The 17429-nt window shown below is 41.9% G+C and overlaps 1 long non-coding RNA gene across 1 annotated transcript in view; it reads left to right on the plus strand.

Annotated features, from left to right (window-relative positions):
• Window positions 1–9795, plus strand: part of LOC146338908 (uncharacterized) — a 29165-nt gene extending 19370 nt beyond the window's left edge. Inside the window, exon 3 of the long non-coding RNA XR_014784731.1 lies at window positions 9684–9795. This is a non-coding gene — a long non-coding RNA (uncharacterized LOC146338908). The remainder of the gene's footprint in view (window positions 1–9683) is intronic.
• Window positions 9796–17429: the final 7634 nt, after the last annotated feature.

Below are 17429 nucleotides of genomic sequence, written 5' to 3' on the forward strand. Positions count from 1 at the left end.
GGGGTGTTGGTTTTTTTAAAAATCAGGTTCTGACCACGCTGAGCTTGCAAACACAGGCCCATGCAGAGCTCAGTTTCTGACTTTCCATTCAAACAGCAGTGTCCCTTTTCATCCCTTTGCTGCCAGTTTTCTGCTCAGGTAGGGCAAAGTGCTTGCTTCTTCCCTATTCAAAAAGAATTCCAAAGTCTTAGAAAGGGCAAACAATGGCTCTTGTTTATTTTTGCAATGTTTTAACTGGTTCACTGAGGAACTAAGCCTTGTTAAAAGGGATTTTACTCCGGGTCATCTAGAGTTTGAGGGGTTCAGCAAGGGAAAAAATGAGATTGGTTCTCTCCCCCCACTTCCCCCGCCTCACAAAATCCTTCTCAGCAGCAGTTAAGAGTGCTTTATCCAAAACCTGGTCTAACTGGACAGAACTAGTCAATAGGAAAATGGAATTATGAAAACAAGGGAAAGGGGATCAAGTGGAAATAGGCTGTCTGCAAATACAACATCAGAGAAAACTCTATAAAAACATTTGGTTCCTGTAACACAAGTGGATGTATTTTTTGTGAACCGCCAAGGGAGTTTTGACTATTGGGCAGTGTAGAAATGAAATACATACATACATACATACATACTAAAAGTATTTGGCCATACCTAGAAAACCACCCCTTGGGCAGCCTGTAGAATAGAAATGTCTTCTGGGGATATCTTGCACAGGTCCAGTAAGAACTGGTGAACAGAGATAACTTCTTTCTATTAACAACCACAACAGTCCTTGTTCAGGCATTCTCAGTTTAAAAGCCTTGTGGGCATAGCATATTAAGTACGGCTATTCAGTGCTCCTTAGACAGTGGCGTTCTACATTTTCAGACCTGGGACCCATCTTTAACCAAATATGCTGTCAAGGTTCCCGTTATGACCTGGACCCCTGAGCAACTCCTAAAGCATGTCTTGCCTCCTTAAAGAGTCCCACCTTCCTTCTTTTAAACTTCCCTTTCCCAATAACATGGGGTTTAGGCTGTAGGCATGGGGTGATATTGGCACACCAGACACTTCGGGTTTAACCACAACAGTTTACTGGTAAATTTAAAGCAAGCAATCACAATGGTAGGTATTTACACAATAGAGGTGAGTGATACAAAAGGCCTTAAGAGAAAATGAAAGTTGCAAAATGTAAGTCCCTTTACCCTAGCTGTACTTTGTTTTCTCCAAGCTGCTTCATCCTGCTTCCTCTTCAGACTCTGCTCTTCCAGGCTCTCTTGCTCTCTTTATATACCCTCCTCCCTCAGAACTGAAAGTACTTCTTCAAACCTGAAGAAATTAAAGGTAACTGTGGAAATGAAACTGAAACTTAACCAAGGAACTCAAACTACTCCTCTCAGGGATACCCCTCCTGAACAAAAAACCTCCAGGCTTCTAGGCTTGACCTTTTTCTTTTCCTTGCTGCTGTAGGTCTCAAAACTTCACACATGCATTTGGGATTGCACTTCTTAATGTTTTACATATATTTGGATGGGGTACTGTTGCTGGTGTGACCCACCATAGGTCAGGCTGCAACCTATCAGTTAAATATCTGGGTCGGTCCTAGGTGACAGTCCCACTAATCACAGAAAGCAAAATGACTGTAAAATAAATTACCTCCTTTTTTTTCAGAATTGTGATAATCTAAGCAAAGAATTTATGTTTCTTGATGTGGTGGTTGCACAAACACAAAAATCTCTCCCCCGCCCCTACTTCTATCTTTCAGTGCTTTTTGACCTTTTGAATAGTTGCAGCCCGAAATTCAATAACATAAACACTTTTGGGATACTGACAAATCAGAGATTATATTTCCATACATTTTATTTCCAACCACATCTGTGAATCTAATATTGACCTAGAGTTATCTGTGATAGAGAAGTTATTAATTTTGACAGATATAAGATAGAAGCTAATATCCTCCCTTTTGCAAACACCTAATATTAATACCACAGCATGGAAACGGGAGCTCCAGAATGCCTTGGGTATTGGGTGGGGTGGAATGATACCTAATCAAAATGTTGGTAATGAAAGAAGGGGACAGATTTTGGGGGGAGGGGGTGATGATGACCTTGATAAAAGCATTTTTTTAAATAAAGTATATGTGGGAAGTGCAATGTAAATGTATGTTTTTCTTCTACTTCACAATGTGAAGTTGACTTAAAATCTCCCTCGACATGCGCATTGATTTATTCATGCAAATATGTTTATATACATTTATACCCTACCTTTCCTCCAAGATGCTCAAGTTCACATGTATGGTTCTCACCCACCTGTTATATCCTCACAACATCCAACCTGTGTAGTCAGCTAGACTGAAAAATTGACAGGCCCAATGCCACCAATGAGCGTCAAGGCTGAGTGGGAATTGGAATCTGGGTCTCCCCTTTTGTTGTTGTTGTTCAGTCGTTCAGTCGTGTCCGACTCTTCATGACGCCATGGACCATAGCACGCCAGGCCTTCCTGTCCTGCGCTCTCTCCCGGAGTGTGCTCAAGTTCATATTCATTGCATTGGTGATGCTATCTAGCCATCTCATCCTCTGCCGTCCCCTTCTCCTTTTGCCTTCAGTCTTTCCCAGCATCAGGGTCTTTTCCAGAGAGTTTTCTCTTCGCATTAGGTGGCCAAAATATTTCAGCTTCAGCTTCAGTATCTGTCCTTCCAATGAGCACTCAGGGTTGATTTCCTTTAGGATGGACTGATTTGACCTCCTTGCAGTACAGGGGACTCGTAAGAGTCTTCTCCAGCACCACAGTTCGAAAGCATCAATTCTTTGGCGCTCAGCCTTCCTTATAGTCCAGCTCTCACAGCCATACGTTACTACTGGGAAAACCATAGCTTTGATTAGACGGACCTTTGTCAGCAAGGTGATGTCTCTGCTTCTTACTATGCTGTCTAGGTTTGCCATAGCTTTCCTCCCAAGGAGCAAGCGTCTTTTAATTTCATGGCTACAGTCACCGTCTGCGGTGATCTTGGAGCCCAAGAAAGTAAAATCTGTCACTGCTTCCATTTCTTCCCTTTCTATATGCCAGGAAGTGATGGGGCCAGATGCCATGATCTTCGTTTTTTTAATGTTGAGTTTCAAACCAGCTTTTGCACTCTCCTCTTTCACCCTCAACAAGAGGCTCTTGAGATCCTCTTCGCTTTCTGCCATTAGGGTGGTATCGTCTGCATATCGGAGGTTGTTGATAATTCTCCCAGCAATCTTAATTCCGACCTGTGATTCATCCAACCCGGCATTTCTCATGATGTACTCTGCATATAAGTTAAATAAGCAGGGTGACAATATTCAGCCTTGTCGTACTCCTTTCCCAATTTTGAACCAATCGGTTGTTCCATGTGTGGTTCTTACTGTTGGTTCTTGACCCTCGTACAGGTTTCTCAGGAGACAGGTAAGGTGGTCTGGTACTCCCATCACTTTAAGAATTTGCCACAGTTTGTTGTGATCCATACAATCAAAGGCTTTAGCATAGTCAATGAAGCAGAAATAGACGTTTTTCTGGAATTCTCTTGCTTTCTCCATGATCCAGCGAACGTCGGCGATTTGATCTCTAGTCTTCTGCCTCTTCGAAACCCAGCTTGTACTTCCGGTAGTTCTCGGTTCGCATACTGCTGAAGCCTAGCTTGTAGGATTTTGAGCATCACCTTGCTGGCATGTGAAATGAGCGCAATTGTGCGGTAGTTTGAACACTCTTTGGCATTGCCCTTCTTTGGAATTGGAATGTAAACTGACCTTTTCCAGTCTTGCGGCCATTGTTGAGTGTTCCAAATTTGTTGGCATATTGAATGCAGCACTTTAACAGCATCATCTTTTAGGATTTTAAATAGCTCGGCTGGAATACTGTCATCTCCGCTAGCTTTGTTGTTACTAATGCTTCCTAAGGCCCACTTGACTTTACTTTCTAGGATGTCCGGCTCAAGTTCAGTGACCGCACTATCATGGCTATCAGGGACATTCAGATCTTTCCTGTAGAGTTCTTCTGTGTATTCTTTCCACCTCTTCTTAATCTCATCTGCTTCTGTTAGGTCCCTGCCTTCTTTGTCCTTGATCATGCCTGTCTTTGCACAAAACGTTCCCTTGAGATCTCCGATTTTCTTGAAGAGATCTCTAGTCTTTCCCATTCTGTTGTTTTCCTCGATTTCTTTGCATTGTTCATTTAAGTAGGCCTTCTTGTCTCTCCTTGCTATTCTCTGGAACTCTACATTCAGTTGGATATATCTTCCCCTTTCTCCCTTGCTTTTCGCTTCCCTTCTTTCCTCAGCAACTTGTAAAGCCTCATCAGACAGCCACTTTGCTTTCTTGCATTTCTTTTTCTTTGGGATGGATTTCGTTGCTGCCTCCTGAACAATGTTACGGACCTCTGTCCATAGTTCCTCAGGCACTCTGTCTATCAGGTCTAATCCCTGAAATCTATTCCTCACCTCCAATGTGTATTCATAAGGGATATGATTTAGGTCATACCTGAATGGTTTAGTGGTTTTCCCTACATTCTTCAATTTAAGCCAAAATTTTGCGACAAGAAGCTCATGATCTGAGCCACAGTCAGCTCCAGGTCTTGTTTTTACTGACTGTATAGAGCTTCTCCATCTTTGGCTGCAAAGGACATAATCAATCTGATTTCGATATTGACCATCTGGTGATGTCCATGTGTAGAGTCGTCTCTTGTGCTGTTGGAAAGGAGTGTTTGCTATGATCAGCGTGTTCTCTTGGCAAAACTCTATTAGCCTTTGTCCTGCTTCATTTTGTACACCAAGGCCATGCTTGCCTGTTATCCCGGTAATTTCTTGACTTCCTACTTTAGCATTCCAATCCCCTATGATGAAGAGGACATCTTTTTTTGGTGTTAGTTCTAGAAGGTGTTGTAGGTCTTCATAGAACCGATCAACCTCAGCTTCTTCGGCATCAGTGGTTGGGGCATAGACTTGAATTACTGTGATGTTGAATGGTTTGCCTTGGATTCATACTGAGATCATTCTATTGTTTTTAAGATTGTACCCCAGTACTGCTTTTCCCACCCTTTTGTTGACTATGAGTGCTACTCCATTTCTTCTAAAGGATTCTTGCCCACAGTAGTAGATATGATGGTCACCTGAATTAAATTCGCCCATGCCTGTCCATTTTAGTTCGCTGATTCCCAAGATGTCGATGTTCAGTCTTGCCATCTCATGTTTGACCACCTCCAGCTTACCTTGATTCATTGATCTGACATTCCAGGTTCCTAAACAATATTGTTCTTTACAGCATCGGACTTTCTTTTCACCACCAGACACATCCACAGCTGAGTGTCCTTTCGGCTTTGGCCCAGCCGCTTCACTCTTTCTGGCACTACTTGGAAATACCCTCTGCTCTTCCCCAGTAGTATATTGGACTCCTTCCGACCTGAGGGGCTCATCTTCCGGCGTCATATCTTTTAGCCTTGTGATATGTTCCATGGGGTTTTCTTGGCAAGAATACTGGAGTGGGTTGCCATTTCCTTCACCCGTGGACCACATTTTGTCAGAACTCTCTGCCATGACCTGTCCATCTTGGGTGGCCCTGCACGGCATAGCTTATGGCTTCACTGAGTTACGCAAGCCCCTTCGCCACAACAAGGCAGTGATCCATAAAGGGGTGGGTCTCCCCTATCTTAGGGCAAAACTAAACATTTAGTTAATCATGCATAGGGGACCTATGTGTGATACTTTTCTTTACCTTCATATAAGCGCATGTGGCCCCAATTCAGATTGGGACCATGGCATTCTGGTGTGTGTGTGTGTTAAACTTCCTCCCATCTGTTTTCGTCCTGAAATTCCACACCCCCAATAAGTTTCTTCTTCTTTTTTAACCCCCCCCACACAGAATTTCAGAGGGGAAAACAGGTGGTGGGAAGGTTTAAACCTCCCCCCCTTTCTTGGAGCATGATGATTCTGTTCCAAATAGGGCCACACGCACTTACACAAAGGTAAAGAAAACTATCCACGTATAGCTTCACCATGCATGATTAGTCAAATGTTTAATTTGGCTAATACAGGTCTAATCACTATACCATGCTGACTCTCTTATGATATCAGGGAGTAGGCTGGACTAGAACTTCTCTTTCCAGCATACTTAGCTTTGCACATGCAGGGAGATTTACTGTCCTGGAGCATGCAACCCCTCATTCATTTTGGAAGTGATGCACACAGACCATACCACATGCCCAACTGAGGTTTGTCTGTTCTGTCAGCGTTAGTTTTCATATTATGATTTGTACTTAGTTATGGAAATACACATGCCTTTCTCACTGAAGGGTATGCTGATGGAATATGCAGCACCTGTCCCGTTCAAATAGGCTGTGGCTCTCCTCACTTACTAAATTTGGAAAATGGGGCTGATGTGCTCAATAATAAGATACAAATACCCATTCCAAAGCTTAGCAGTATTCCAGCGCAGGCAGGGGCTGCCCTGTTCATTTTGATAGATGTTGACCATAACTGTGCATGTTCAATGGGGATGTGCAGATCATTTAGAGCTGTTGTTGTTGTTATTTATTTATTTATTTGCCACCCCCATTAATATTGTATTGGTTTTATGTGTTCTATTATTGTACACTGCCTTGGGAGGGCTTCTGTCCTGAAAGGCGGCTAGGGAATATTTTACATAAATAAATGTATATACCACTACTGGTGTGCATAGTGCTTTACAGAGTAAAAAGATGATCAGTCTCTGACCCAAGGAGCTTACAGTCTAAAAAAAAGGGGAAGCAATAAAAAGGGGAAAACAATAGAGGAAGGAGAGGCAGGGGTGAACAGAGAAACATGATGTGGCTGTTTCAGTTGCATGTGCTTGAGCTTAGGTCCAGCCTGAGCTGGGCAGCAGAACTAGGAGATTGTGCCAAAGGCTTCATGGAAAAGGTGGGTTTTGAGGAAGGATTTGAACCAACGCCTAAGGGCGCAATCCTATCAGGATATTTGGCCACCTCCAAACTCAGAGGCGTCTGATTATCCAATGCAGGGTGGGCGGATCACGGAGGGGATCCTCTCCTCTGCAGTCTGGCTGCCCTGTATTTTTCGCTAGACAGCCAATTTTGGCTGTCTAACTGGGGACTTTGGAGCAGGAATGGGGGAAGCCGCATGGTGCATAGGAAGAGTCATAAGAATGCTTCCATGTTCACCTCCCCTCCCTGCCCCCAGGAATGCCCCCTTTTCGCCCACACCACACTACATTTATGAACACAGAAATGGGGAAGAACTGCATGACCTACGAAGCGGGGGCAGGGAGCGTGGTTGCTTGGGAGCCAAAAGATCCTATGGCCCTCTAGACATTGTCTAGCAGCCCTAGGATTGCTCGCTAAGTTCCTTTTTTTTACATGAGCATCTTTAAAGGTCTGTATGAAAAGCCATGAAAAGAGGATTTCAGAATGTTTGCTCATGTATCTTATACTATAAACATTGACTTACCCATGTTCGCGGGATTTGCCCAGACATGCTTCTTTACAGGTACAAGTGTAACTCTTTTAAGTGGTGGTTAATTTCTGAAATGAGAAATGCTTGGTTTCAAGCATGCTTGGAAGCTATGTTATCAAGCATGCTTGGACTGGCTGTAGCTACTTCATGGTGAAATGTAATCTGTAGATATTACCAGATTGTTACTGCTAGGGATGGAAGAGAAATTTGTCTGGTTCACATTTTAATCAAACTTAGCTAATGTCATACTTTTGAACTAATAAGTGAACCAAAACTCAGCTATCCTATGAAATTTGCCCTTCTCCGAATTTTGCAATGGAGTTCACCAATAAAAAAAATATGTATATTAGGGTAAGGTGCACACAAATAGTCATATATTAGTGAGAATAATGGCGGGCAAGAATGTATTATGAAAATTACTTGCAAACGTGTATATTGGGCAGGAATGGGAAAAAATGCATGAAATGAACTTAAGGTGGGGAAAAATCTCAAAGTATGGGATGAACCAAATCTAAGATTGGAAAAATGAGAAATTGAGAGAAACTGAAATTGACAGATTCGTCCATTACTGGTTTCTTCCTCAGGCAGACTGCTTTGAAAGTATGGAACTCAACCTCCATTTACACATTACCTGGAGCAAAATACTAGGGATGGACGAAAGTCCCTTACCTGGTCCTGCAGCTTTTTTCGGGAGGGGGGGGAGGCGCTCTGTTTCTCCCCCTGAAATTCTTGGTGGGTGGGGAGGCGCCCCGTCCCTCCCCGACGAAATTCTGGCTGGGGGGGAGCGCCCCGCCTCTCCGGCCGCGAAAGAAAAAAGTAAAGTAAAAAACCCCACAAAAACATGATAGGCTATGTAAAGATTTACGTAGCCTATCACGGCTAGATTTTCAAAGTCAGCCGTGATAGGTTACGTAAATCTTTATGTAGCCTATCACGGCGGACTCTGGGGAAAAAAAAAAGTGCGTACGCAAATGGCGGCGCCCATGGGCCGGGACCTGCCTCCGCAAGGGACATTCGCACGAGGTAAGTCCCATCCTGGGGGGGGGCGGGGGGGTGTCGGAGAATTTCCCCACCAATTTCGGGGGGCCGAATGCGTTGGCATTCAGCCTCCCGGAGATTCGTGGAGAAACTCTCCAACATCCCTACAAAATTCTTACTACTTTCCTGAGGTTGATCCCTCATCACTCCTGCAGCTTCTGCCTACATTGTTAGGGAGAATCGCTTGGTCATATATCACACTAGCAACACCCACCCTGTCAGTAGTGTGATATATGGACTTCACACTGCACCAGTTCTGGTCACCACACCTAAAAAAAGAAAGAAAAAGATATTGTGGAGTTGGAAAAAGTGCAGAAAAGGGCAACTAAAATGATCAAGGGGCTGGAGCATCTCCCCCATGAGGAAAGATTACAACAGCTGGGATTGTTTAGCTTGGAGAAAAGGCAAGTAGGGGGAGACAGGCTAGAGGTGTACAAAATTATGCATGGTATGGAGACTGTGGATAGGGAGACATTTTTCTCCCTCTATCATAATATCAGAACCTGGGGTCATCCCATGAAGCTGACTGGTGGGAGATTCAGGACAGATAAAAGGAAGGACTTCTTCACACAGCACATAGTTAAACTGTAGAATTTGCTACCACACAGATGTAGTGATGTCCACCAATTTGGCTGGCTTTAAAAGGGGTTTAGACAAATTCCTGGAGGAGAAGGCTATCAATGGCTACTAGTCCTGATGGCTCTATGCTACCTCCAGTATCAGTGGCAGTATGCCTATGTATACCAGTTGCTGGAGAACATGGGCAGGAGGGTGCTGTTGCAATCATGCACTGCTTGTGTGTTTCCCATGGGCAGCTGGTTGGCCACTATGTGAACAGAATGCTGGACCAGATGGACCTTTGGTCTGATCCAGCATGGTTCTTCTTATGTTCTTATATGACCACATGAGCCACTCTATCAGTTGTTTCCTTAAAACATTTGTATACCACCATTTATCCAATGGATTCCAGGGTGGTGAATAAGTTATTTATGCTATAGAATATTAAAGTATACAACAAAAGTTAATGTTGACAATAATATCAGGCAGAACACAGAGCAGGCTAGGTTTACAAAACTTTAAATACCGGGGTGGGGGGAAGTTTTAACCTGGCACTGAAATAATAATTGTAATGTAGGCATCAGGCATATCTCTTGGTGGGTGTTCCATAAGCATAAGTACTTCTACCACTGAGAAATACCTCACCTTTGTTTTTGTGTAGTTCACTTCTGTCATGGAAGATAGCAGAGGATCTGAAAATATGGGCGGGCTGGCATGGAAAAAAAGTGCTCCTTCAGGAATTTGAATCTCAAGCCATTTAGGACTTTAAAGGTAAGGATTAGCACCTTGAACTGGGTGGAATTAATCACATGAGTGGAAGTAACAGGCATTACTGGGGCAGCATGGAAACAAGCACAGGTTGTGACAACTATGTTCCTTTAGTTAATGTCTGTGTCATTGCAGAGTCCAAATAATATTGTACTGGATGTTTTGTTTTTTAAACTCTCAGGTTCTAGATGTACAAAAGAAAAGAATAACTATCAATGCTTGGATAACTACTGCTACAACAAGGGGATGTATTGCCAACTTTATTGGTTAACAATATATGGAGACAGAAGTGAAGTGATTGCTTGGTTGGAATGGTGGTCAACAACTGTTAACTAGATTAATGAAATTGCCTTCTAAGGGTTATCTTGATATACACCTAACCATGATATTGAACTAAGATCAGAGGAACCTAAAGAGTTGCAGCTAATTGTAGAACATGTTAATTGAATTTCTTGTATACTGATAAGGAAAAAGATGCTAAACAGTTGTAATAATGTATCATTAGAATCTCCACGGTTTCCTCTAGTATTTAATAAAAAATGCAAATGCCCTGTCTATTGAATGAGATAAATTCAGTTTAAAGTTGTTGGAGGGTGGTTGGGGGGTTGGACTGTTTTCAAGCATAAAAGAAAGTTTAAACAATTTTTTCCATCGAAGCTCTTATCACTTGCTAGATTACGGGCAACTTCCAGATCGTAACAATGATCTTGTTTTGGGTGTAATTTTTTCTCTTTTTAAAACCTTGTACATTATGTTCCTTTTCTTCCATTGCACTGTAGATAAAAATAGTATCAAGGAAAAGAGACAGATGTCCCTTTGGTGATTTTAATAAGCTCTTCGTTGCCCTTTAAGTCTGAAGGAATTAATTCAAGAGTTTATTCCTTATTTTTGAGAGGGGAAGAGAGGTGGATGGAGGGAGACAGCATGGAAGCAATGACAGAACCTGAGCAACAACGGATAACAAAAGAATATGGCATCCAACAGATTAGTAGAGTTTATTTACAGCTTTTTATAGTGACAATCTATGGGGAGTGAGGAAACAAACTTTCCCTTTTTTGCCACACACATGCCATGCTTTGATAAGAGACACACAGGGCCAGTTCAAGTCATTTTGCTGCCTGAGGGCAGAGCATTAAATGGTGGCCCCTGTCCACCCAAGTCAAGGTGCATAGTACCTGAAGCCAGCCAAATTATTTTGGCGCATGAGGCAGAAAATCCCACATGTACCTCTTCCCCTCCCTGGTGGTAAAAATACAATGATAATGTAAAGTAAAAAAACATTTGCTGCCTTTTAATGACAACCCAAACCTGCTGCCCGAGGCAGCCATCTTCTGCCTAAGACAGGGCAGGTGCTGGAGATAAACTCCTTCTAGAAAAGTGAACGGGTGTCTTATTAGCCATTGTTGATTAGCCTGGTAACTTCTCATGCAATATTGCATTTTTAGCACTCCCTTCTTGTTCTGATAATAAGTATGGAGGGAAATTCCAAAAAGGGAAATTCTAATGTATATGGAGGGGAAACTCGATGAAGAAAACATTGTCTGTGAGGGAAGGAGAGCCCTGGGTTCAGCTAATGAAAGAGCGGTAGGTGAAGTTGGCAGTGATACTGTACACCTCCCTGGCTTCTCTCTAATAACTGTCACGAGGAGGAAATAAAACAAAACTTAGAACTCCTTTGTTGTACTAGCAGATGGTAGGCTATCTGTCCCCATGTCTACAGCTAGTCTGACTTAGCTAGTGAGTGGAATAATCACAGCCCACATAGTAATGTATGGAGTAGAATTTTCCAGAGACTTGCACATGCTCTGAGGGAAGGAACACTGCCACTTAGAGGGAGGTGACAGCCTGAGTTTGCTAATGGTGTTTAAATCCCTGCTCATCACATATTTGCAGATATGTTCTGGGGTTTAGTATCCTACTGAAGAAAGCCCCCTGCCAAGGAAGCATTTTGTTTTAAATAGAAAATTCAAGTTATTGTTTCTGTCAGAATAGGTCTCAGTACTGCTTCAGTCAGGATGAGTCTTATGGTATTATTTACATCAGAGAACAGTAAACATAAGTTTGCATTAGACAGCAGAGGACAGGAAGGCCTGACGTACTATGGTCCATGGGGTCACGAAGAGTCGGACACGACTTAACGACTGAACAACAAGTTTCCTAGCACTGCGTTAATTTGCAATTTATAATTCCTGAAAGAAAAGGGGTGGGGGACTACTGAGGACAACTTCCCATGGTCTTTGGGGAAACGCTGTCTCTTGGTAGGAAGTAAAAGCCTAGGTTTTTTTTTCTGCTAATGTTTTAAAGCCTGCTCTCCATGTATTTGCAGAAGGGAAGTAACTGGGACAAAAAAGGTTTTATGTGTGCTGTTCTTCATCCTACAGGAGACAGTTACTTCAGGATTATGTAACCGTGGTTTGTCCATTCAGACCTGTGGCATATTTACTTTGGAAATTGCAGTAATTGTCAGTGTTGTTATTTACTTTGTTTAATCAAACATGAACCATCACTGTCTCTATTCTCAAGCTGGATAACTCGGTCAGCCCTAATAAGTCAGACTTTTGTTTCAGATTTCAGTCACAAGTTGGAGTTCTGTTGTGAACCAGATTTGAACCTGAATACTGTTCATGATGATCACTAAGACTACAGTGTGGACCTAAGGCTGAAATCCTGAGATCCCATTAACTTAATGGGGCTTACTTCTGAGTAGCTATGTATAGGATTGCACTGCAAGTAACTTGATTTTAATAGGTTACACTTGTATGTGCAGCTAGTTCTCCACACCAAGAGTAAGTTCAAAGCAGTTCTATGAACCAGCACCTAGACACGTGGCCTGTGTAAAAAAGAAAAAGCAGATATCTGTCTATCTAGCCCAGGCAGTGGGTTGGTTTGGATCTGTGCAGAAAAGAGTATAAGCACAGAAAAGTACCCAATTTCCTGTCAAATCAGTCACTTCCACCTTCTTTCAGTATGTGGTCTACTGTGCATTTTTGGAAAGACAGTTATGCACGGACCACCATAGTTAACTGCTATTCCATGAGGTTGCCTAATTTTTAAAAACCTTGCATCATCGTGACCATATCCCATCTAGTGGTAACGACTCTTGTAGCCTTTTTAATATTTATATTTTATGGGTGAATTTCATCCAGTGCTGTCTAAGCCCGAAGATTATGCCAAGTGTATAGCAATTGTTCCCAGTGCACTTGAAGAAAGTGCACTGAGGAAGGTAGAGCCATTTCATATGACCAAACATGACCGCAGCCGCCCAGTGAGCTCAGCGTGTGACACAGCTGTTCAATATAGCAATGGTCCTCTGATTCAATTGTTACTTTGTCAAATGGATGTTATGCCTGCAATGATACATGTGACCAAAGTTCCTCATCTCATGGTGGCCTGAAAATTGCTTTGGCCACATGATAACAAACAAGGTGCTTTGCTCTGCAACAAGCTCTAATGTGTTTCAAGCTCGTTGCATGTCTGTTTTCAGTTATGTGAGATGCTCTTGAGTTGTAAGGTTCCATTGCACTTCTCTTTGCTGCTGTAAGCAAATGCAGCTACTCTTGGGGAATATTACTTTTCCCTGTACCATATTTTTCATCTGTCATTGACAAAACTTCTCCACCATCATCACCGCCCCCCTCCCAGGTTGAACAGTCCCTCCTTTTAAGCCAATTCTTACAGGGGAGTAATTTCCACACCTTGACATTTTTGTTGCTTTTTTCTACACTTTCCCCCCTCGTTCTACTGTGCTGTTCTTTCACATGGATGTTTAGAGCCATACACAGCAGAAAAGGTGTGGCTTCATCATTGATTTATACAGAGGCATGCATATATTATATTCCGGTACCCTTTGTGGTATCCACCTGTTTTATTGTCAGATGGATGACTGAGAAATACCCTGCATATGGTATTATCAGCATTATGATCACAGAAACAACACCTACAAAATCTATTATTCATTAAGTGTAACCAATATATAATTTAAAACAGTGGGTTTTGTCAAATAATGTTAGGTCAGCATAATTTTCTGCCTATTACTAATATCTATAACATCTTTGCCTTAGTCAGCTCTATTTAAATATGCAATCATTTACAGCTTTTGACTATATTGTGTTCACACTCCCAATTTCCAATATTCAACTACTACAGATTTTATGCTGACATCAATAGCAAACTATTAAAGACAGTATTTCATTATTGGTTTTTCATCCCAAAAGTTATTTACAATTATATACTAAGCACTAATATTAAAGGAAACCATTTAAATGAGGTGCTATCTGCTTTAACAATATGTCTGTCACAGAATGAGATTGTGTTTAAAGATTTTATCAAGAAATGGTTGTTTGCTGAGGTTATGTTTTGTCCATGAAATATGCATTTCATATCTCTTTCATTTCATTAACATAATTTAATTTGTGCTTTGCATTTTGTGCATAATACATATTTGATTTACAAAACAAATATTTCCATTAGAAAATGAATTTCATGCAGGCAAAAAGCAGAACCAAATGATGTATTGAAGGAAAATAAGAAGAAATGAAATGCATTTTCTCAGTCTATTAAAAAATCTATGGCATTGACAGAAAGTGCACTTAGTGCTACATTTAAAAAATAGCACATATGTCAATGTATTAACAAATAGAACTGGAAATACAAATATTTCCCTATATCAAGCCAAGAATCTCTTTATTTTAATTGAGTTGATTTAAAAGCCCCCGACTACAATTTAATTTTTATTTCATCATGTGGTACAGTAGCTGATGCCATTACATCTGTGCAGGGTTGGCAGTCAATATGCAAAGAAATTTTACCTTTTTAAAAAGTTACCATTGAGAAAAGCAACAAATAATGTAATGGCCTGAAAATGTGAAATTATTAATTTGCTGATGGCCTTTGAATGCTAGAATAAGTGAGGAGGGATGAAAGTAAGTTTAAAGCCAGGATGAAAGAACTCATGAGAGGTTATTTTCAGACCGGATGACCCTTTCCCCACCCCATTCCACCAAAGGCACAGTATGTTGAGTCTCCCCACACCAGAGTTACGGAAGCGTCCTCTGTTTTGCAGATACACAGGTGTAAGGAAGAAGGATCTTGTTTTTGCTGATCCTTCTCTAATATAACAGAACTTAAGAAAAAGAAATAGCTCAAAAATAGTTGAACACAAGAAGAGCTCTGTTGGATCAGACCAAAAACCGATCTAGTTAAGCATTCTGTTTCCCACAGTGTCCAAACAGGTAACCATAGGAAGCCCAGACGTAGGACTGTTGCTTCCTAGGAACTGTTATTCAGAGGCAGATTGCTTCTGATCCTGGAGGTGGCATATTGCCATCATGACTATTGATAATGTTATGCTCCATAAATTTGCCCATGTAAGATTTGCCCCCCCCCCAATCTATCTATTCTGCCAATTTAAAATTGTCTAAGTTGTGACATAGCAGGTTTCTTCAAGTATACCCAAGGCATGTGTTTCTTCTCCATCTCCCAAACACACACACACACACACACACACACACATACACGTAAAGTTGGTTCACACATGCATGAACATTGCTTGATTATTCAGCACAATGAGTTATAGCTGGTTATCTGAACTGACTTGGCCTATAACTCCCATCAGCCTTAGCCAGCATAGCCAGTGTTGGGAGTTATAGTCGAAACATCTGGATGGCTGCAAGTTTCCCACCCCTGGTCTACACTGACTGGAGCAGCAATCCTGGGTATTAGTCAGGAGTCTTTCATGGCCCTACCTGGAGACACCAGGGATTGCACTTAGAACCTTCTGCATGCTACATGTGTACTCTACCACTGAGCTATGGCCCTTCCCTAGGTTTTCTCTGTGGTGTTTGATTTGAGATGCCTTATTGACCTATGAAAGTTTCCACTTGATAAAGCTGTCACTGAGTGAGGAAAAAGCATGAGCGAACCAGCCTTTAGTTTCAAATTTTGTTTACACTCCTCCTAGCTGGGAGCTTTTCTACATGAGGCTGTTAATCAGCTGTTAATCCACTGTATCTACTTTCAATTTTGTCACAGAATTGAGAGCTGAGCACTACATGAACTGTGTTTCCTTCCTGCTTTTCTGCTACATAACCCCTAGGTGGCACTGCGGTATAGCAGAATAGTGCAAATGCATAAGAGGGAATCACACTTTCTTTCACCTTTACAATTACATGCCACACTTTTCCTGCTCTAAAAACCCCTACCAAAACCCCAAAATACCAACCTCACCTAAAGTGCTGGTTAGACACAGAAGTGAAAGCCCTGAATCACTGATGCCTTTTCTTGACCTGATCCTGGTTGTTGCTGCATATCAGACTTATGCAGGCTCATGAGGAATCCAGTTGTTTAATCCAGCCCTCCTACTGCTCTACTTGTATCTTTTCTCCTCATGGGTAGAAAAACAGTTTTGGCAGGGAAATAGCCAAGATGGGGCCAGTGGGGGCACCCTGCCACCCGGAGCACTGATTTTCTCCACCAAATAATTTTTAGAGAAAAACAGCTTTTACTTTTATGACATGATCAGTTCCTATTAAAGAAAGAGGGCTTGCCTTTAGCATGGGAAAATTTCTGATTTGTTTTTTAAAAATCAGGGGCGGGTAGTGCCCCACGGCCAAAGTGGTAGAGCTCCAAACTCCGACCATCCAGCTGTGCCTCAGAATGGCCTTTTCAAGATCAGTATCACTCCCATGGTGTTGAAACAATCTGAAAAATAAATAAATCCACCTTTATATCATTATTACTATGAGCATGGTTGGGTAGTTATGTGGGGCAAGGGGCAACTTAAGGAAGTTAAGATGCAATCCTATGCATGCTTAGAGAGAGAAAAAGTCCTACAACCCTTGGCTGGCTGGGGACTGCTCAGAGTTGTAGGACTTTTTTTTCTGTGTAAACATGCATAGGATTGTGCCCTTAGTTATTCTAGGATGTTGTTTGTAGACCCAATATTCTGAAGTCAAAAGTAACTTCTTATTCAGCTTATAGTTGCCTGATGCTAACCAGTCATAGAAACTAAAATACATTTAGGTGCTGAGCCATACAGATATAGGGCTTCTTCACACTGAGCTTTTATCCTGCTATTGAAATTGCTCACTCACGGACATTTGAGGGCACTTTAGATGATGCTGTTAACCTCCAGAGAGTCTCCTGCACTAAATGACCTTTATTCCCTTGTTTAAAAGATCAGAAATAATGAGCTATTAAATTACCCTGCTTGAGTTCTGCTTAAGTTCCCTCCATGAAAAAGGAAAAGCAGCAATAAGAGGAGGTAGGCCAATGAAACATATGGAAGACTCAGATAAGGAGGAAAAGGAGGTGGTGGTGGGGAAGGGGCGAGGGAAGGAACCACATGTAAAGGGAGTCTGTCGTGATCCTGCAGTTAAAACGGAAGCAGAAAGCCCCGTTTTAAATGCGGGATTTTAGGCTGGTGTAGAGATGTTCATAGAAGTGTTTGTCAGTTATGAAGAAATAACTACTTTTCTATTCATTTCTTGAAGCCCCGCCTGGAAATGATTCTTACTTACTGAGGTAGGCTGGGTGATGTCCTAATCTTGTGTGTGTGCGTGTAGAGTGTGGTGTTGGTGGTTGTGGCAGTGAATGATATCGAATGGGAAAAAGCTGGAGGGAGAAGGATTAAGCAGTTTCT

This window comes from Heloderma suspectum, chromosome 8, assembly GCF_057233095.1.
Source record: "Heloderma suspectum isolate Gila_16-S chromosome 8, 16-S_ref, whole genome shotgun sequence".
NCBI classification, from domain to species: domain Eukaryota; kingdom Metazoa; phylum Chordata; class Lepidosauria; order Squamata; family Helodermatidae; genus Heloderma; species Heloderma suspectum.